Source organism: Manis pentadactyla, chromosome 11 (assembly GCF_030020395.1).
Source record: "Manis pentadactyla isolate mManPen7 chromosome 11, mManPen7.hap1, whole genome shotgun sequence".
Taxonomy (NCBI): domain Eukaryota; kingdom Metazoa; phylum Chordata; class Mammalia; order Pholidota; family Manidae; genus Manis; species Manis pentadactyla.
The window spans coordinates 119,040,547-119,060,919 of record NC_080029.1 but is presented as its reverse complement, the minus strand read 5'-3'; the positions used below and the strand labels follow the sequence as shown (position 1 = coordinate 119,060,919).

The 20,373-nt window shown below is 42.1% G+C and overlaps 1 protein-coding gene across 2 annotated transcripts in view; it reads right to left on the bottom strand.

The window, feature by feature from the left end:
• THSD4 (thrombospondin type 1 domain containing 4) overlaps positions 1 to 20,373 on the bottom strand; it is a 538,324-nt gene that overhangs the window by 171,646 nt on the left and 346,305 nt on the right. The gene's annotated exons all lie outside the window — the stretch shown is intronic.

Genomic DNA, 20,373 nt, shown 5'->3' with positions numbered 1-20,373 from the left:
TTGTCTTGGGGACTGATGCTGAGTTTCTGCACCCTTTCTACTCAGCTTGCTGCTCTGAGGGTGGTTTTCTGGGAACACCTGTGTCTCCACCTGGGGGCTTTGCTGCTGGAAATGAGCTGGAAGTGCTGGAATGCCCCTGAGGCAGCCTCCAACCAAGGATGGAAAGGAGTTGGTGGACAAATGCACCAGCTGCCTTGCTCCTCTGTTGGGTGGCGCTGAGTTAATGTGGTACACTGACTCCCAGCAGTCCCTGGCAGGATGGAGCTCCAGTGGCCCGCAGTGGCCAGTGGTTGAGAACACGCCTGTCCTGGGTACCTCCTCTTCCTGTCTCGCTTCCACTTTCCCCTGTTAGAGTTTCCTGAGACCATCTGCCCAATGAACCACTTGTCCCTGGGTCTTTAGTTCTGGGCTGTGTCTGGGGGAACCGGACCAAGACAGGGATGCCGTAACATCTAGTGCAATGCAGAGAACAATGATGACTGTGGTGCTGTGCCTCTTATAAGGCCCTCCAGCACGGCCAAGGGCAGGTCCACATGATCAGTGCCATGGCCACCCACTAACAGCTCTGGGGCAGATGGACAGAACTTGATGCAACTAACTTTTAGCATTGCTTTGTGAGTTATTAAGCCAATAACTGTCTGACCTGCATATTTCTAAACTCTAACAGGAGAAGGTTGGTCTATTGGTTCCGGCTGATTCTGATTCTTTGACATAAAGTATGCATACCCACAACCAGTTTACATTTTTAGGGAGAACAAGAAATATCAGTGCTGTCTGCTGAAGTGTTTTTCAGAGAATTCCAGTCTGTTTTGTACAAGCCCTCAAGTTTGGAAGACAGGTACCCCTGTAGGAGAGAAAAGCCAGCAGACGGAGCAGCCATCACATCTCTCCACGTGAAGACCACGGAGGTGGGAAGGGCATGGGAAGGAAGGAGTAGGGAGGAAGTGGGGCCCAGAGGTAAGAGGACAAATCTATAAACCAAGAGAGGAAATGACGAGATCTTCTGGAGGCATAGTGAGTCAATTACAACCAACAAAATCTGGTTACAGGGTAGGGAGGGCTGGGAATTGTGAGGCAATATGGTCTGAGAGATCAGAGTCTACGCTACAGAAATTCAGGAGGGGATGGTATCATCCACAGCAGCCGAGGAGAAGAGAAAAATCCCAGCCGCACCCTTGAACAAGTTCCATTCAGCATGGCACTCATCTGTCTAGCCCAGTTCAATCATCTGAAACTGGGATGCTAATCACTTTCACAGAGGACTCTGCTGGAGACTAAATGAGAATGTTTACCACCTGCGCACAAAGTAGATGCTCAGTGAATACTAATCTGGCATCTGTTGGCTGATCCTGAATGAAGGAAATTACATGGACACCTCTGACCACACACTGTTCAATACCTAAATGTGGGTATTTTCATTCAGAGCTATTTGAAAACCAGTTTGCATTTTTATTTGCTTAAATCCCTCTAAAAAGAAAACACACACAACATTCAAACCATGCACTATTACAGAATAATGATACCTGAAGGGTACTTGAATTCACTACTGAATTTCAGCAAAAAGAAATTCTAACGCAAAACCAGAGGAAATAGTTTCCCACTTCCTTTTCTGTAAGTACTAGCCTCAGATTTCCCATAACTAAGATTCAGGGGCACCGGGCCAGGAGTGCTCGAAGAGCGCTTCAGCCTTTGGTCTGTTTTCACCCCTGGGAAAGCAGAGTACTGAGTACTTTATGTGGCCATAAACAGTTATTTCCATCTGCCATCATCACACTTGTGTGCTGAGCACCTCAGAAGCCGGCTTAGAGCATCTAAAGCTTAGACTCCTTTGCTTTGCTTCCTTGTCAAACATCCAGGGTGATGTTTCTCCTTTTGTTACCATTCTCCTGTAATTTTTGTCCTGTGGTCTCAGAGGTTCATTCAGGGCCCCGGGAAATCTGCCTGTTATTCCATCCTCAAATTCAATGTTTGCTTGCAATTAAACTTACAAGAGAGTTCCTGGAGCAGAAACTAGAACGATAAGGTCTCTCCTATCCCTTCTGACACATTCTTTGAAGCTCAGCTCCAGCTCTGCCATCCCTGTGCAATTCTGACCTGCTTACATCTCTTATTTCTCAAAGTCATTTCAATGGATAGGCTCTCTGTGCTCCATGTAATTAGAACCTTATTGTATATTTTGCTAGGTTCTAATTGTCTGCATCATATAATTGAGCAGTGGGTGACACCGGGATAGGTTACTTTCCATGCTTGAGGCTTGTTCTAGCAGCCCCATCTAGCAAGGACTCTGGAATCAGACAGAATGGGGTCCAACTCTTAGTCTTGCTTTTAGGACCGTGTGATCTAGGATCATATAATATAGCACGTCTGTGATGCATATAAAATAGACATCTGTGATTTTTACCTGTCAGGTATCCCTTTTTCTGGAAACACTACCGTGTTATCATTCTGTGATCTAGGCAGGCTGAAGCCATCACCCAATTCCAGGGCTGGGCTGGCCAGTCAAGCATGTTTATCCCTTTGGCCACAGTGATGGGTTCAGGGATGTGCAGGTGACAGAGGTCAGCCAGATGAGAGTTAGCTCTAGGAATCTGGTGGAATTGCAGCCACAATCCTTCTACTCAAGATTCTAAAATCCAAAAGGCTTAAAAACCTAAGGTTCTTTTTTTTTGGTAAGTTTGGTATTCAAACTCATTTGGTAGCAAAACATGACTTAAGTGATGTGACTATTAATAATAGTCTTTAATTAATCCTATTTAGTATGAATGTTTGAATTTTTTTCTCTGGATATATTCATGTATTTGACTAGAACCCTGATGAGGGTATTAAGTAATATACAATATATGAATCACATTAATATCCAATAATTATCTAAATATTAGTATGTATGTCAGTATATCCAAAAACTTTACCAAATTCCAAAATACACCTGGCCCTGGGGGCTTTGGATAAGGGAACGTGAGCTGACTTTGCAGTCGCCTCTGCCTGTAAAGTTCGGCACCTCTCCCCTCCTCTTTTTCACCTGACATACTCCTACCTATTCTATACGCCCCAAACTAGACGTCCTCTCCTTTGTGAAGCATTCCCTGACTTTCCCCAGCATAATCTGCCATGGCCTTATCTGGGTCTCGAGGGTGCGTGATCCGGACACACCACAGCAGTTCTCACACTGCAGTACGGTCCCCTGCTCCCCTTGGTGGGCTCCTAGGAGCGAGGGCCATTTTTGCACCTTCAGTGTCTGGTATAATGCCAAACAGCTGCAGGGTGGCAACAGGGCATCCTATCTCTACAGCTTTCCAGAGAAGGGAAAATGGGCAGAAATGTAATAGAAGTGTTGAAAGTTTGTTAATTCAGTTCTGTAAATTGTGAAATAGAAGCCTCAGTTCTCATCTGTCCTGTGATGCTGCAAAACCATAGTGGCCATCAATACAGAAAAGTAAAATGAAGAAAATTCAGTCACTTTAGAATCGGCTGACTGGCACAGGATCCCTCCCACCCCCTTATCACTAAGAAGTCAGGCTGCCTCAGATCTGCCTGGACAGTGCATGGCCTCAGTACACATCCGCCCTGGGGCGACGAGTTCACCATTCCCCAGGCAGACACATTTATGGCTGGTGAGAGTACTAACTGGGAAGAAGGGAGCCCTGGCTCGATAGCAGCCTTTTTTTAAGGCTAGACAAAGTCATTTCCATTGAGGTTACTGATACACATACTATGAAACATGGAAATCAGAGGCCATGTAAATACTTAGAATCAGGTTATTTAAAACCAATAAAAACATGTGTACTGAAAAAAAAATGCTGTCCTTCTACTTCAGTGTAGCTTTCTTTCTCAGGAATAAGAGCCAAAATGATTGTTACTTGGGTCAGCCACCATGGTGTGTATCTGGCTTTAAGTCTTGGCCTAGGATTCTGCCAATTATCAAAAAACTTTATGATTAGAGGGCCCCCTTCACCCAACAGTCCTGTACTACTCACTCATAGTTCTTAGATGTTTTCAGTGGCATTTGGGATTTCCGTCCCCTTTGAGTGGGTTTTCCAGAGCATTAGAAGATACAGTTTCAAAGGAGTTGCCTCCAGAGCACCGGCTGGGGCTTCCCTACCTGAGCCTCACATGGAAGACTTCTGGGGCGGTTTCCCTAGTGGGTCCCTCAGAAAGACTCTGATGCACCTGTCAACTCTGAAGGGTGTTCCCATCAGTCACAACAGCTTTTCTGCTCCAGTCAGAAGTGGAGGTCCAATAATTGCACGTGGTGTCCAGCGCTGTGCACTGTGGGACAGTGCGGGATGCAGGGATGACTTCCCAGCCTCGGGGTGCTTACAGGCTCACTGGGAGACGGATGTGCATGGGGAAACTAGTAAGAGACCAAGAGGTCAAACCAGGTTGGAGACCTGGCGTTATGGATTGTGCCAAAGCAGAGGCTGTTCCAGGATGAGAGATGGGGTGCTAAGGTGTCCCGGAAGCCGGGGGACTCGGAATGCACATGGCCAGGGAGGCGTGATGAAACATGTGAAGCGCCACATATGGGCCCTGCTTTTCTGCCACACTTACAGCAGCAGGAAAGCTAGAACGTAAGGTCAGGATCTTTGTCTGATTGGCTCCCTGATGTATGCCAACCACTCGGAACACTGCCCAGCACACAGTAGGCTCTCCATAAGTAATGTGTGGATGAATGAAGCAGGGGCCCTGGTTCCACACTTTCCCCCCTCCTCCCACCACCTTGCAACAGGCTCAGATAGTTGATGTACAAATCTAGCCATCATTACGGGTCCACATGCTTGGGGAACAAATTGTATACAGCTGAGGTCTCTTACAAAGAGCTTTGAACACATTTAATATATCTGGTTTAATGTTGCTGCCATAAAGATTTAAAGCCATAACCACTCCCTTTCAAGTTACCCCCAAGCTTTCACTCACCCAGTGTTCTCAGATGCCACAACTAGGCCTTCATTATTATGTTGCTTCTGGACTGTTCACCTGCCAGCTCTGGGTTGAGCGACTGTGTGGTCTTAGGCACATAACCTCTAAAAGATTCATTTTTCTCCCATGTAAAATTAGTGGATTGGACTAGATTATCTTTAAGATCCCTTCTCAAATACTGATTCAAGAGACTGGGATTTGGTATTTAACACCACTTTCTGGCTCTAGGGAAGACAGAATGTTTCTGATCTGAGCCCCAGGCCCACCCTTTCGCTGAGAAAACCAGTGAGGTCCTGACTCCCTCCTTCACCAACTGGGCTAACTCGTTCTGGCTTCGGGTGTTCAGGTTTTGCTCTTCCTCCTTTCTCAGCTGCCCATCCCAATCCTTCTACTTTAAAGCATTCTACATATTTTCTTCTCCTTTCTCTGCCATTCAGAGGCTTTCATGCTACAAGCCTGGGTTAAGGAATCCGGAGCCGCAGTTGGATTGCTGGCTGTGGACCTCCCCCGCCTAGTATCTTCTCATTTAGTTCCTGCGGGTTCGCCCCACGACTGCATATGCATTCACTCTCTTTCCTCTCACTTTCTATCTGCGTTGATTGGGCAAATATCTCCTTGTAGCTTTGCACAATTCCTCTGGCCTAAGTGAAAAATCCTCCATTGGGCCTGAGAGATCAGATGTTTTTATGACAAGAATTGCTGCCATCCCCTGAGCATCTGCTGTGCTCCGAACATTTTATAGAAATTACCTCTTCGATCTTCCCTAAAACTCTACAATGTGAACAGGATCCTCACCATTAAAATAAAAAAATGCAGCTCATGGAAATCACTCAGTCTGCCCAAGGAAGAACATGCTGGACTAGAGATTCCAGCTCAGGCCAAGAGTTCTTCTTCTCCCACTTTACTAAAGACACTAACATCATTCAGGGGTTCATGACATGCATTTGTAGTTTAGTAGTCACTCCTAGATTCAGAGAATTTTTAAGTTGGAACATATTTAAGAAATCATTTAGCTTTAGTGACTTTTAGTAGAGCTTAGAAAGATAAAAGCAAACCCATACCGAAGAAAGGAATGATATAATTACATGGAAGAATGTACACATATTATATACATCAATATTTATAATAAAAATGTAAATGTATCTTTATAAGCATCCATGGAACATTTACAAAAATTGGTATATTTGGCCACAAAGAAAGCCTCAATCCTTTTCCTAAGGCTGAAACTGTATCATGTACAATCTTTTCCCAAACCGTCTTGTAGGCATTATCTCCCACTATGTGAACTTGATGTTCTAGCTGAAAGAAAAAAAAAAAAGACTTATTCGCCATTGTCTAAATATGCCCTTATCTTTCCCAACAGAAGACCTTTCTTTATTCATACTGTTCCTGAGAGTTGGAATGGCTTCCTCCCGTCTGTGGGACTCCTAAGCATTCTTTAATCACGTCTTAAATGGTATTTTTTCCATGGCTGCTCCTGATCCTCACAGTAGGGTGTGATATGTTCATCAGTCATTTACATCGTAGCTTTAACTAACCTGCTTGCAGATGAGCACGGTTAGAGGAGAGATGTGGAGGGGAGGGTCTCCTTGTGAATCCCACAGCACTTGGCACAAACCTTATGCACAAAGTAGCAACCCTTGACAGTTGCTGGATTTGATTGAGAGTTGTTTATTTTGCCTTATGTGCAATGTAGGAGTATGAAAAAAATAATTGTAGATAGACAGATTTTAGCACATTCTAATACAAACCACTTGGTCTTTCACATCACTCAGCCTGTCCCTTAGATATGACTGGGTTGAAATTTTAGCATTCTTTCTGTCAGTGTATATTAACTTTCTAAGCTAAAGTAAATAAATTTATATAATATGCTGAATTAGCAAATAAGGTTTTCTGAGTAAAAAAATTATTTTTAAAGGAGAAATGCTTCATTGACTGTGCATGCCAACACCACAGTACAAGAAAACAGACACCCAGTGTAGCATTAGTTTTGAGACTAAATAAAGATTTCCATTTATAAAATACATGATTTTCTATTAACATACTCACTAGTTTCTTGGCAAGTAATTTCTTAAAAAGGGGCAAAAAAATTTTCATTTGCATCTCTCACACTATGCCGACCACAATTAATCATTTTTCTCTAATGGAGCTGAGCTGCTTTACACAAAAGGAAAGTTAAAGGAAGGTGCTAACTAAGGTCATCCTTTGCATTTATAGCCTTATAGTCCACAGAGCACTTACGTTGACATTATTTGATTAAAGTTCCTTATATGCCACTGAGTTGAATATTATTACCATCCCTGTTTTATAGATGAGAAAACAGAGGTCTAGAAGAATGATTTGCCCAATAAACAAATGTTGGGACCAAAAAGGAAAGGAAGAAAAAAAGCAAGGATAAAATGTGTCTTTTACAAAGAGTCATGATGGCGGACGACTGAACACAGGTATTTGTTTTTCTCTTTCCTTTGTCAGATTCCATTCAAATGGTGGAAAAGACACACATGTAACAACAGCTATAAAACAAGAAAGGATACAATCAGCAGATAAAAATTTTTGAGGAATTCTGGATATCAGAAAGTTTATGCTGACAAGAAACCACAACAGAAGAAACCACCAAAACAGTCTATTGCAGAGATGGAAAATTCTAAACACAGAAACCACAGGTACAGGGAGCAGGAGGGCCATCAAGCAAGCGTGGTCATTAACATCATGGGTGGGACTGCCTGAAGGACAGTGAGGTCAGGTCAGCCAGGCCCCACTTCCCTGCAGGCCCGCGGACAGCTGGTGGGGGATGTCAACATGTCTGTCTCGAATGCTGACAGATGAAGCAGGTAAACATTATGTAAAGTTATAAAAGACTTGAACAACTCAGTCTACAACCTTGACTTAACAGACATATAAGAAGTCCCTGTACCCATGATTACGAATGAACATTTTCCTCAAGCTCACTTGGAATGTTGACAATAACTGTCCATGTATGAGGCCATAAAGCAAGTTGCAACAAATTTCAAAAAAATCAGCATTACGGATTCCCTATTCTCTGACCACAATACAATCAAGTTAGAAAGAACCTGTGCCATAATTTTGAAATATAATTAAATAATACATGAGTCATAGAAAATACTGTAACGACAATTTAAAAAACTACTCAAAACTGAATAATAATAAAATAGTATATATCAAAACTTAGGGGGTGCAACAAAAGTAGTATTTCAAGAAAAAAATTACCATTTTTAATGTTTACATTAGAATAGACTAATGGCTGAAAATTAATGAACTAAGCATACATTTAAGATAAAGTTAAAGATAAAAGATCACTTGAATAAATCCAGAGAAAGCATAAGGAAAAGGAGCAGAACTGCATGGAATAGAAAGCAAAGCTTCAATGCAAAGGATCAATAAATCCAAAAGTTGATTTTTCTTAAAGATTAATTAAACTGACAGACCATTGGAGCAAATAGCCAATAAAATAGGATGAGGAAAAAAATAAGAGACCTGCAGCATCATCTCTGGATGTTGCAGATCCTGATAAAAGATAATCAGATAATATAATGAACATATTAATGCTAGCAAACTGGAAAACTTAAGTGTCCAGGACACATTACTAGACAGACAACTTTCAAATATTATCCTAGAAGAAATAGAAAGACTGAATTTTCCTATAATCATTCAAAAAATTGAATGAGTAGTTTAAAATTTCCCCATAGGAAAAAAGCAAAACAAAACACCACACCAGACCTAGCTTTTTTTTTCAGGTGACTTTCTAGGAATAGATCATAATAATTTTACACAAAAATTGCCAGACATTAGAGAAAAAGGCAATACTTCTGAAATGAATTTGTGAGACTGGTATAGCCTTATAATAAAACCAGAAAGGATAATGTAAGAAAGAAGAGTTTACAAGCCACTCTTGAACATAGATTAAAAAAAAATCCTCTAACAGTCACATGTAGAATTAAATTAATAAAAATTGAAATACATCATAACCACATTGGACTTATCCCTGGAATGCAAGGATGGTTTAACACTATAGAGTTTGCTTCTGAAATTTATCACACTGACAGATTAATGAAGGAGAGAGACATGATTATCTCAATAGACAGAGACAAGGCATTGGATAAAATTCAATATCTATTCCTGATTAAAAAATACATCTCTCAGCAGACTATAAATAGAAGAGGGTTTATCAATCTGATAAAGTGTACAACCAAATATTTCTGGCAAACTGCATTTTTAATGGAAAAATGTTGGAAGCATTCTCTTTAGATCAGGACCAAAATAACACTTTTTCTATTCAACATTTTATGGAGGTCCTAGCCAGTGCAATAAGAATAAAAAGAAATAAAAGGTGTAAGAATTGGAAAAGGAAGTAAACAAAATGGTCACTATTCACCAATTACATGATTATGTATTTAGCAGTCACAAAAGTTCCTATAGACAATTAATTTAAAGTAATTAGAGAGTTTAGCAAGTTACTATAAGATCATTTGCATTTCTAAGCATTAGCTAAAACCAAAAACCTAATTAAAGAAATAAAATTTATAATAACAAAAATATAACAAGGTAGACAGGAATAAATCTAAAGATGTGCAAAGCCTTTATGTAGAAATGATACAACTTTATTAAAAAGTTTCAAGAATACCTAAGTAAATGTGAAACTTACAGGATGCTATGGATAGAATGGCTCAATATTGGAATGATATTAATGCTTTCATATTGACCTGTAGATCAATACAATTCTAATAAAAACTCCTAAAGGACTTTTCTAGGAAAATTGATGAATTAATGTCAAACTTCATAAGGAATAGCAAATTTCTAAGAATAGTTAAGATGCTCCCAAGGAATAAGAATAAAGTAGAGAGACTTCAATAAGTGGTCCTGCAACAATTGATCACCTATGTGGGGAAAAAGTGAAATTAGATCCTTTCTTCACACTGTGTAGAAAAATCAGTTCTAAGTGCATTAAAGATGTATATGTGAAATGCAGAACTTCAATACTTCTAGAAAAGAATATATCAGATAATATCTTTGTAATCTTAGGTCCAATAATTTCTGAAGAAGACATAGAAAGTGTTCACATAAAGAAAAGAAACTGATAAATTCAAATACATTGAGGACTTCTGTTTATTAAAAGACATAAAATTTTAAGTATGAGGCTCCAACTGGAGAAAAGTTAACATGAAATAATGCAAAAAATTCATATTCAAAATACACAAAACACTCTTACGTTAGTAGTGAAAAAGCGAAGAACCAAATGAAAATCAGGAAATAGACATGAAGGGGCCTTTCACAGAAAAGGAAGCATGAATAGTTTGTATACATGTTAAAGTTATACTACAACAATAGATCAGGGTCAGAGTATTGCCAAATAACACACACTAATAACATTTTTGTACCTAACATATCAGCAAAAATTAACCTGCCTGATAATGCCAAATATTGACAAGGAGACAGATAATTGAGAATGCTTAAAGATGGCTATTGGAAGTAAAAACTGATGCAACCTCTTTGACAAATCAATTTGACATTATCTTGTAGAGATAAACAAACACATACCCTATGCCCCAGTGACTGAATTTACAGGTATACACCCTAAAGGAATCTTTGCACATATATGTGAAGAGACATGCTCCATAATGTTCATAGAAGCATTGTTTATAGTAGAAAAAAAAAAACGGGAAAGAACGCAATATCTATCAATAGGAGAAAAGATGGCATACTCATACAGAGGAATACTATGCAGCAGTGAAAATGTACGCCATAAGCAACACGCATCCTCATGTTGAATAATAAATCAAGTTGAATTAAAAAAACAAGATACTGTGTTTATAATATAACTCAAAATCAAACAATACAGTCTTTAGAGATACACACTTACATGATAAAATTATTATTTTTTTTAAAAAACAAGACAAGACAGCCATACATCCAGGATGATGGTTCTCTCAGGGGAGAGATGGGAAGGATATATCTGGGAACAGCCCACAGTATTGAGAATGTTTTCTTCTTTCATTGGATGGTGGGCTCATAGGTGTTTATTTTACTATTTTGCTCCATAACTTGCTTATATGTTACCTATGTTTTTTTATACATATTAAATACTACACACTTTTTTATAATAAAACTGAATGTAAAAGAGATACTCAAAGACCACCCCTCCACAAAAGGGCTGGTTTTACGAAACTGAGTTCAACAAATCTTCAAGGAAAGGCTAACTCCTCTGTTGTTTAAACTGTTCAAAGCATACTAAAAGATGAGAAACTTTTGAATTTATTTTACAAAACTATCAAACCCCTCATTTAGCACCATAAGAGAGCCATGAACCAATAGTACTCATTTTTTAAAAATTCAAAATAAGATATTCACAAATCAAATGGAATAGTGAATTTAATGAATAAATCACAATGGTTACGATAGTTCCAAGAATGCAAAGGGAGATCAACATTAAGAAATCTATTAATAAAATTCACTATACAAATAGACTAAAGGAGAATACCATATCAGCATTTCATGAAGATAAACCATGTTTGACAGAGTTCAGCCATCATTTCTGATAAAAACTTAGAAGGGAAATTGTACCTGGAGAAAATTTATCTACCTAAAACATCTGGCAGGCATCACACTTAATGATGAAATATTAGAAGCTTTCCTATTGCAGTGTGGAAGAAGACAAGTATGTTCACTCTCATTGCTCTGATTCCACACAGTACACTGGAAGTCCTAGCAATTACAGTGAGACAAGAGGTAGAAACAAGAGATACCAGGTATAGGAAAAGAAGCAAAACTGTCATTATTTGCGAGTCATAGCCATAAACACATACACTCATGGACACACACAGACCCTTTTGCTTTTTAACATGTAGGAAACATTCTAGAAGGACAAAGGCCAATTGTTAATAATGGTTTCATTTGGGGAGAGAAGGATGATGAGGAAGGGGGTGAGTGTAAAGAGCAACCTTTAACTTTTTACTCTCTGCCTTTCTTTACTACTTGAATTTGTTTTTGCAATGACAGCTTTCATAGTTAAAAAAAATTAAAATATCAAGTCACATGGCTAGATCTGGTAGACCCAAGGTTCAAACTCGGGTCTTGTGTTATCAAGTTAGTCCCACATGGTTGGTTTTTATTTTAGAGACCAGAAGTCGCAAGAAAGGTGGAACCATTGAGAATTGTGCCCAAAGAATCACTCATTAAGGGTATCACATTGATCCTTCATTCCTGTTTGCCACAAATAACACTCCAGGGACTAATAATGATGGTGAGCTCTTTATAAAGGCTGTCACTGCTTACAAAGCAACACTATATTCATTATTTAATTTATTTTGATCCTTAGGAAATAATTTCAATAATCTCTGACCATGAAATAATTTCAATAATCTCTGACCAAGATAATGTCCTACAATGGTACCCTAAATGGCATATTATAAAAAAAAAAGATAATCTTAAGACTGGATATGGAATTTCTGAAATTTTCAAAGGTACAGAGAAAAACGCCAACCCTCAGGATCCAGGTGCCTGGTGAACTTTCTCCTGCCAATTCCTCTCATCATGTATGCTCCTGTCATCTGAACTAAGTGCTGTTTCTAGAATCTGCCATGTTCTTTCTTACTTCTGGGGATCTGTAGATGTTTAACTTCTGCTTACAGTGTCTCCCTCCCTCTTTTTCCACTTAAAATTCTACCCAAGTTGCAGACGAAGTTAACATAGCAAACCTGACTACTGTCCTTTAAAAAAAGACCTGCTTCATTAAGAGGTTGATCATTGGCTGGTGTCTGGGAACTTGGATTTCAGAGGATTCCCATCATTCCCAGAACTGGGAAGAGTGGCTCCTTGTGCTTATCTGTATGGATGATAAGATTCATGGGAATACGTGGGAATCTGTAATGTTGGTATACGGCAGACAGAAGGTACTGACATAAAACCCCAATAAAAACCCTGGGCACTGAGTTGCTAACAAGCTTCGCTGGTTGACAACATTTTGCATGTGTTGTCACAACTCAGTGCTGGGGGAATCACGTGTGTCACGTGTGACTCCACTGGGAGAGGACGCATGGAAGATTGCTCTGGACATCCCCTAGACTTCACCACATGCCCCTTTTCCTCCATTTATTTTGCTCTGTCTCCTTCATTGTAATAAATCTTGCCTGTGAGTGCATCTACATGCAGAGTTATTGAATCATTGTGAATCACTGAACCTGGAGCTGCCTTAAGGACCCCCAACACACAGCTCTTCAAGTCTCAGTTCAAATATGACATGGTTTGTGAGGTCTTTCTTCACTGTCTCAGGCAGATTTCATCGATTCTTTGCCTCTGCTCTTGCAAGTAAATAGCGTCTCTTATTGCATGATCATTAACTGTTTGCACTTTATGACCCCTTTAAAGTATAAGCTCCTCAAAGACAAACATCTTATCTTTCCACACTCCTTTTTTCAGCACTGATGTGGTGGCATTTGTAGTGATAACTGTAGTAAAATAAGTGCTGTTTACTATGTGCTTCCTGTGCACGATTCAAAAGGTACCAAAGGTATATAGTAAATCTAAGTCCCTCACCTGTCTTCCTTCCTCAACCACTCTATTTTCCTCCATGTTTTCTTGCCCAGGATTTCAGAGAGAGGATGGACAAACGTGATAACACATTTTACACAAAGGATGGCATTTTATACATGTTGTTCTGCAATTTGCTTTTCTTACTCGACAACATAGCCTGGCGGTCATTTTAATCAGTACCTATAGAGTCACCTCATTCTTTTTGAACACCTGCATAGTGTCCCTTATTGAGGGACATTTAGATTGTTGCAACAGCCTAATTATAAAATGGTTCAGTGAGCATTTTGTACGGAGTACATTTTTATGATGAAGTATTAGCAATGGAAAATCTGGGTCAAGGAGATATTCATTATTTATTTATTTTGAATGAAAATGTTGAGATACAGTTCTTGCACCATAAAATTTGCTCTTTTAAAAGGCGCACTTCAGTGGATTTTAGTAGTGTCAAGACTGTGCGACCACCACCACTATCTTTCCAAGATATTTTTCTCACTACTAAAAGAAAGCCTGTATCCGTTAGCGGCCAAGATATTTATTTTTAATTTTGATAGGTTGTGTCAAATTGCTTCATCAAAATTAAAATAGACATCTTTTCAACCCATTCCTCGAAATTTATCTCACCACGATCTATGGAACGGTCTAGGTTTCCAGTTGCTTCTCTGTCCCCCTCCTCACATATAACAGGATCTTGCTGGTCTTATCTGAGAAGGTAAGTCCAAGTTCAGGAAAGAAAACGCACACTCAAATCTGCTCCCCACCTCCTGCCGCACCCTGCCAAGGACCTGGATCCTGGCATGCTTCCCACACTGACAAACGCACCAAGTGTCGGACTTTGTTCCCGGTTATAGGCCTTTAGAGTCTATGGGACACATGCACTATGTACAAGGGGACCCTGCTGCTGTCTTAACTTTGACAATGGCAAAGGCATTCCAGTGGCCTCAGGGTTCTTGGTTTAATGACCCAGCAGCCAGAAAACCAAAGAAGGAATAGCTGTTCTCTGTGTCTGTCCTGTAACCCATGCAGCAGCACCATACCAGCTCGGCCTGTCCTTGGAGGGCCGTCGCCGGTGCCAACAGTGCCAGCAACGGGACGCCAAAGAAGGCTTGTTCTGAATCACGCCCCCTCCCGCCACCACCTGCCAGCTCCTGCTTCTCTGCAGGGACCTCACACCCTAGAAAATGGACTCTGTGAGCCGCTGCCCAGAGTCGGCGGGGTGGCGTCCAGCTCCGCGCTGAGCACGGCCCCCAAGCACCGCAGCTGTGCACTGCTCCTGCCCCTTCTTCCTTTTCCTCACGTGTTTTTATGAACATCCAAAGGGAAGGTAATTAAAACCTGCAAGAAAAGTGGCTGGCAGAGCAAAGGAAAATCATGGGGACCTGGGGACGGTGCCACATGTTTATGGGGGATTCTGTAAGTAAAATGGCTATAAAAAAGGGCCTCTTATAAATAAATGCCACATTCTTCAAAGCTCTATACAAACGGCACTCTTTTTAAGGAGGGAGGGAGAGCTGCTCATGCCCGTGTTCCTGCCTCCTCATTTCATTTCCAACAAGGGGAAAGGAATCCTAATTTACAATTTCCTAGGAGCACAGTAGTTATGGGGCCAAGGGTTTGCAGTTGGCATGCACACACGCGCGCGCACGCACACACACACACAGGAGGAAGGAGGGCAACAAGAAGTAAGAGACGAAAAGGCACAAGACGGTCCTTATTAGCATAGCAGAGTAAAACAAAGGAGAAGAAGAACACCTCTGAATGGGTTTCTGGTTATTAAACACACACACACTTTAACCCAAAAGACAGAAATTCTGCCTTCCTTTCCCAAGCGCCGAGTGCCATCTGAACACCAAACCAAGACTTGGGTGAGCCTGTGTCGTCGCCCTTTCAATTTTCATCTGCTTTGCTGATTGTAAAGTGAAACAGAGCCACTCGCCTCTCCGCGTGTGACACAGGCTTGAGGCACACACATTCCAGAGCGGCCTTCCCCAGGAGCCAGCCGTGTGCAGGTAACTGAAGCCTGCCCTTCGCCTTGCCGTTAATAAGAGTAATTGGCACGCCACTGAGGGGCTGCTGGAGCCCTGTGATTTGCTCTGCACAGGGGTCTCCCCATACCATATGCGCATACAGCGGTGATAGAAATATTTTCCATATGAGCTCTCCGCTCACATGCTTAAGTGCTCCAGGCTGAGTCAGGCCAGCCCATTTGTCATTTACTTTACACAGTAAAAAATCAACAGGGAAGTTGCAACTTCAACCACAACTAGAGGGCAATGGTCTGCTTTCAGCTCCCAGCATCACTAACCCATTCAGTGCCTTCGGCTCCCATTCAAGACCTCGACCCCCCCACGGACCCAGAAAATATCTGCAGAGCAGAGGACACGGTAACTAATAGGCTAAAAGCCTAAAACAAAGACCCGCTGCTGCACGCCTCATGTCTATTTTGAACGGAGTAGCAAGCCTGCGGTCACCGCAGCTCAGCCCTGCAGCCTGGCTTTGGCGGTGCTCTCCTCCTGCTCTTAGAAAAGGGAGAGTAATTACATCAGGCTTTCAGAGCCTGCTCGGCCCCCACAGTGCTAACAAAAGGCCCCGCCGTGAAGCGGACCCGTGGCCTTTTTAGGAGATACACTTTTCACTTGGCTTTTCAGAGAGGAAGATGGATTCAGGAAAAAGGCTGCCTTTTCATTAGCCAGACATCAGTCTCTGAGACTCTTCATCAGAATAAGGAATAAAAGGAGCAGACAAACTAAACTTGCTACAGGCTTATTGCAGGTGAGGGTGGATACCTTCGTGCTTCCCAGCTTCCCTCTCTAGCCCATAGGACCATCCCTTCCAGTCTGTTTGCCTGCATCAAAAACTGGCTCCCAGAGGCATCTATGATGTTCAACAATGTCTCCAGCAAATATGAGCTAAACCAGTAAGAATAAACCATCCTCGTGGGCCTAAAACATGCCTCCCTTCTCTGGCAGATCTGGGCACACTCCTAGCCCTGTTATGTACCACTATCCCTCTTCAGACCTATGACACAAAGTTAAGCACAGTTTTTTTTCCAAGCACATCAGAGCAAAAAAGGAGAAAAATGTGATGCAAAGCAGTAAAGAAAAGCAATTCTAGCATGCATATCTGATCAGCCACTGGAGAAAAATTCTCAAAAGGTAACAGTCCCTATCAGACTCTGACATGCACTTTTTTTTTCTGCAACGGCAGGAGAAACGTGCATGTTTCAGGCATCTGTCACCAAAGCCATGCCAACTCCCCAGTGTGGCAACTGTAGAGCCTAGGAATTAGATTCTAGAAATTGCAGGATTCTTCAAGAAGAAAAGACTTCCTATAAGAAAAGGCAAAGTAAGCCTACAAAAGCAATATAAAGCATTTCTCTTTGCACACCATAAAAACCAATTCCCTGATCCCTCTTGGTAGATAGAAGAGGAAATATAATGCTGACAAAAATACAGCTTCTGACAAGATATTTTATTTGGCTTACCTCTCCCCCAGGTCTTGCTAACACTGCTGTTTGAACGTGAAGCAATGTTAATATCAGGTAGCTGACAAACATTATTACCCAAAGTTAGAACCACCCTAGAGGAGCACTCCGTCTGCCAAGTGCTAACAGCTAGCAGATGCACTTGCGTCTCGGGATTCCAGCCCTGGAGTTCCGCTAGGCACCGCGCGGGTTCCCTCTGCTCTCCCTCACTGTACTCCCCGGAGCGCCGAGCTCAGCCTCCGCTCTGAAGAAAACTGGTAAGCTGATCTCTTCATGTAATAACTTCTCCCGGCTGGGGGAGGGGACAGGAGCCAGCTGGGAGCTGGGGGGCTGCCTTTAACAGAAAGCAGAAGGGGGAGGGACAGAAATGATCAATGTGGAGTTCTGCATCTGGTCTCATTCATGAAAAGGGCTCCAAGGTAAGCACTCCGCATACAGAGGGACGGCCCGTGCTTCACCAACTGAGGCAGGTAGGAGACAGGGAGCTGCAGCAGGATGAGCGCCAGGCTGGGAGCTGGGAGACCCGAGGCCTCCCTAGTCCTGGATCTGCTGCTGACAAGCTGTGTGTGCCCAGATAAGTTGACAGCCCTCTCTGGGCCTTGGTTGGTGTTCTCACTGGCCAAGGTCTCTTGTTATATCTCAGCCACTGTATCCCTCTCTTGGGTCACTGTGCCTAACCAAGAGCTTGAGGAATTATTGTCAACGCTGTAAAAGTAAATGCTAAGGTGGGACCAAGTGAAGCTCAGGTGTTAGATGGCGCTGGCAGGGTGGGCTGAAAAAACAGGATGGTCTTATCTCTGGGGAGATTCAGGTTGACTATCAAAGTGGGGCTTGGGGGCCCAGAGGGCATGGGAGCAGGTTGGGGAGTGGGTCTTGCTAAAGCCTACAGTCTACTTGACTTGAGACATACCGTCACAGCCGACTCTTACTGTCAAATAGCAGGACTCATGGTTTAAAATAGGCTGAGAGCCCACCAGGTGTTAAATTCTGCTTAGAACAGGCCCAACAAACCGTATCGTCAGAGGCTTCCTATCCTCAGAGGCTGAAGACAGGAAGGCGGCATGGTGCAGAGGAAACAGCCTGAGGCCCTGGGATGAGGGAGACGTGGTCCAGACCGCAGCCCTCCTACAGACTCCTGTGGGTCTTAGGGTGGGCACTGAACCCCAGGGAGTCCCAGTGGCCCCACCTGTGAGATGGGAAGGCTACCTGATGGTTTTGGTGGGTATCAATGAGGTCACCTAGGCACAAACCTTGGCATAATTCCTAACACACAGTAAGTACTAAAGACACCATATTTCTCTTTGATCTGAAATAAACATTGGTGCTTAGTCCAAGAAAATAAATTAATAAACACTTGAAAAGCCTCAGGTTGTGGGTATTTTCCAGTATTAATGAGGAAACTAAGCCAAACAATGGTTTGTAGCTTTCTCAGAATGGTTATCAGCAGTCATATGACAATTTACTAGTGGGGGGTTTTTCAGGGGAGGTTGGGTGGAGGGACTTACAATCCCCTTTTCCAGGGCTGTGAGAGACAGAACGTATATTAAATATAATCTCTGCGGTTAGAGGAAGGAAGGAAGGCATTTCTTCCCCCTCCTTCTTATTCACTATATTATTGTTGTTTAGCACTGTGTCTGTTCTGCTGGGTGACTGAAGTACACTGTCATTCGCTCAACAACCTCACCAGCAAGGCAGGAATTGTCTAAGGAAGCCAACGTTCTTGAAAGACCAGGGGACTTGTCTAGTCTAGACAAGAAACTTTCTGTAAAGGGCCAGATAATAAATATTTTCAGCCTTACAGACCATATGGTTTCTGTGGCAACTACTCAACTCTGCCGCTGCAGGACACAAACAGCCACAGACAATACACACCCAAGGGGTGGGGCTGTGTCCAGCAAAACCTTATTTACAGAAACGAGCATGGGGCCAGATTTGGTGGTAGTCTGCCAGCCCTGGTCTCGACCCTTCCAATCATCCTACAACCTATCGCAATCTGACTTCTGACCTCTCTGCTCCACTACAATGGCTCTGGAAAAGTCCCCAGTGGCTCCCGTGTCATGAAACATGGAGGATAATTATCAGGGCTTATCTTATTAGACTTCACTGCGGCATTAATCATGCCCTCTTTAAAAAAAAAATATTGTGGTAAAATATACACAACATAACATTATACCATTTAGCCACACAATTCCGTGGCATTGAAGTACATTCACATTGTGGTGCATCCATCACCACCATCCATTTCCAAACTGAATGGGAACTCTGTATTCATTAAACAGTAACTCCCCAGTGCTCCCTCTTCTTAACCTCTGGTAACTTCTCTTTTACTCTCTATCTCTGTATATTTGCTTATACTAGTTTCCTCATCTTGGTGGAATCATATAGTATTTGTTCTTTTGTGTCTGACTTATTTCACTTAGCATAATGTTTTCAAGGTTCATTCATGTTACAGCATGTATCAGAATTTTGTTCCTTTTTAAGGCTGAATGATATTCCATTGTATGGACGTACCACTCTTTGTATATCCATTCATTTGTTGACGGACACTTGTGTTGCTTCCACATTTTGGCTATTGTGAATAGTGCTGCTATGAATCTGAGTGTACAAGTATCTGTTTGAATCCCTGACTCAATTCTTTTGGGTACATACTGAGGAGTAGAAGTGCTGGGTTATATGGTAATTCTATGCTTAACTTTTTGAGGACCCACCGAACTATTTTCCAAAATGGCACTACCATGTTATATTCCCATCCACAATGCATGAAGGTTCCAATTTCTGCACATCCTTGCTTGTTATTTTCCACTTTTTTGATATCAGCCATCTTAAAGTTGCGAAGTGCATGTCCTTTTTGAACTACTTTCTTTCCTTAGCTTCCAGAACACCACTCTCTTGTTTTTACTGCCAATTAGCCAACATTCTTTGAGCTCTATGAGCCCAGCATTTTTCTAAGAATTTTACATATAGGGTCTCATATAATCTTGACAACAGCCTTGTTAGATTAAATAACTTGCTCTGTATCATGTAACGGCTAGATGGCAAAGCCAGTATTCTGGCCCTGCCGCCTGCCCCTGGGATCCAGCTCTTCATGACTACATGGCACCGGCGCTATTCTCCGGACATGCTCCAGTGTCCTTGCCTCTTGCTGGGCCCAGCTCCTAAGCGCCTGCTCCAGGCCTGCTCTTCTCTTTCCACTCTCCTTGGGTCATCTCATCCTTCCACCAGCCTCAACCACTCCTTACACACCGATGACTGTCCACAGCGGTCTACAGGCAGCCCTTCCTCCTGACCTGCGGGCCCATATGCCCAGCTGCTGAATGGACACTTGGATTTCTCAGGTGTACTCCCAACTCGAAGGTCTAACACTGAACTGATGCTTCCCTGAAACCCGTTCTTCTCCTGTTTTCTTCATCTCAGTGAATGACATCACT